A 2825-nucleotide genomic window follows, 5' to 3' on the forward strand; every position below is an offset into this window, starting at 1 on the left:
CATGTCATACACACAGATTGTCTGTGGTGTGAAACAGAGCAGCATAGAAGACAGAACTTCCAGGAAAGATGTTTAATAGACTCTAAGAAAACAAAGTTGCCAGCCCAAATTACTCCATTCGGAATTTTTTTTTTTATCAAAATTAATGAAAAGGAAAGCCATTCCATGAGAAGAACAAAATTTAAGCAGAATCTGTCTATAAATGTAGGTCTATTCAAGGTGTTAGAAGAAAATCTCCAACCTAACAAGGTTACCTACACCCAAGAAAACACTGGAATAAATAATATACTAGCAGCAAATCACAAAGGAGAAAATACCCACACCACAACCACAAAATAATGGGAATCAATATACACATTTCATTGGTAACTCTCAACATCAATGATCTAAATTCCCCCATATAAAGAAAGAGGTTTACAGAATGAATACTTTCTTATACTACCTCCAAGAAATACACCTAACACAAGGTTTCATGGCATTATCACAAGGAAAAGGGAGGGAAAAATATATTCCAAGTAAATGGACAAAAGAAACAAGCCAGAATAGCTATTTTAATACCTGACGAAATACAACTCAAGCCAAAATTAATCCAAAGGAATAGCGATGGACCCAATATGTTTATCAAAGGAAAAATCTACCAAGGTTATTTTGTAATTCTGAGCCTCCGTGCACCACACACAAGGATATCGAAGATCATAACAGAAATACTGTCCAGCTTAAGTTACATATTGACCTTAAGAATGATACTGGGTATCATTAATATTCCACTCTTGCCAATAAACAGATCATCTAGGCAAAACTAAACAGAGAAATGCTGAAGATAACGGACATTGTAAAACAAATGGACCTAAAATATATTTACAGAACATTTCACCCAAACACAAAAGTGTATGCTTCTTCCTAGCACCTCATGAAACCTTGTCCAGAAATCACCACATACATAGACACAAATCAAGTTCCACCAGACACAAAACGCTTGAAATAAGACCATGAATTCCATTCGAACTTAGGAATTAAAGCTGACAACCATAACAAAAAAAAATCTTTCAAACTTGTGGAAACGGAATAACTCACTAGTGATTCAAAAATGGAAGAAAAGAAATTGAGAACATTTTGGAATTGAATGAAAATGACAGTGCAACAAAACCAAGTTCATGGTAGATGATGAAGGAAGGATGTTGGTTCTAAGAGGCCAGTTCAGAGTACTAGGAGCCAATATAAAATCATTGGATCTCATAACTAGCAACTTACCAGCACACCTGAAAGCTCTGGAGCAAAAGAGGAAATTACATTTCAAAGGAGTGATAGCAAGAAATTATCCAAATAATAAAGCAAACAACAACAACAACAACAAAATACAAAGAATCAGGGAAACAAAGAGCTGGTTCTTTGAGAAAATAAAAGATTGACAAATTCAGCCAAGTTAACTAAAAACACAGGGACGGAATCCAAATCAACAAAACAAGAGGTAAAAGGAAGCATAAAACAATAGACACCAAGGAAATAATCATAAGCACATACTTTAAAAACCTATACCACATCTAATTGGAAAATGTAACAGAAATGAATAATTTCTTTAATATACACAAAGTTAAATCAAGATCAAATAAGCAATTGGAACAAACCTATAACCCCTAGTGAAATGGAAGTAGTCACTAAAAATCTCCCAAACCCCCCAAAACCAACCAAACAAAAAAAAAACACCACAACAAAAATTAACCTAGATTGTTTTACCACAGAATTCCACAGACATTTAAAGAATAATTAATGCCAATACTTCTCAAATTATTCCTCACAGAAACATAAAAATCATTGCCCCATTTGTTTTATAAGTTCACACTTACTATGATACTTAAGCTATATAAAGATACAAAAAGAAGAATTGCAGATCAATTTCACTTGTGAATATATATGCATAAATATGCAATTAAATACTTGCAAGCCAATTCCAAGAACAGAGCAAAAAGATCACCCACCATGATGAAGTAGGCTTCATCTCAGAGCTGCATGGATGGTTCAACGCACATATATCAGTAAGTGTAATCCACTATATAAACCGGGTGAGAGTAAACAGAGTGAGAGACAAATACCACAGGATCAACTTATTAGATGCATAAAAGACCTCTGACAAAATTCTATACCCTTTTATGATAAAAGCTCTGAAGAGACTAGGAAGAAAAGAAACATACCTCAATAGAGTAAAAGTGACTTACAGAAAGGACTCAGCCATCAACAACTTAAATGGGGAGAAACCAAAAACAACAATAAAACAAAAAACAAAAACAAAAACAAATTCCATTTCCACTAAAGGCAGAAATAGGGCAGGGCGGTCAACTTTCTTCCTTCCTTCCTTCCTTCCTTCCTTCCTTCCTTCCTTCCTTCCTTCCTTCCTTCCTTCCTTCCTTCCTTCCTTCCTTCCTTTCTTTCTTTCTTTCTTTCTTCTTTCTTTCTTCCTTCCTTTTTTTTGGTTTTTTTTTTTTTTTTTTTTTTTTGGTTTTTTTGAGACAGGGCTTTTCTGTATAGCTCTGGCTGTTCTAGAACTCACTTTGTAGACCTGGCTGGCCCGGAACTCAGAAATCCGCCTTCCTCTGCCTCCCGAGTGCTGGGATTAAAGGCGTGTGCCACCACACCCAGCTTCTACTTTCTTTATACCTAATCAATACAGCACTTTATAAATCTTAGCTAGAGCAATAAGACAGCTGTCAAGACTGGTTTAAGTTTTGTTTGCATCAAGTGACCAGAGATATTCTAGAAGCCAAAGCATATCATTTCTAGAAAAGGTAGAATTGTAGAGGAAGGGTATTATGAAAAGCAAAAGAAAAATA

Source organism: Mus caroli, unplaced genomic scaffold (genome assembly GCF_978045245.1).
Source record: "Mus caroli unplaced genomic scaffold, Mus_caroli_1 scaffold_17, whole genome shotgun sequence".
Taxonomy (NCBI): Eukaryota; Metazoa; Chordata; class Mammalia; order Rodentia; family Muridae; genus Mus; species Mus caroli.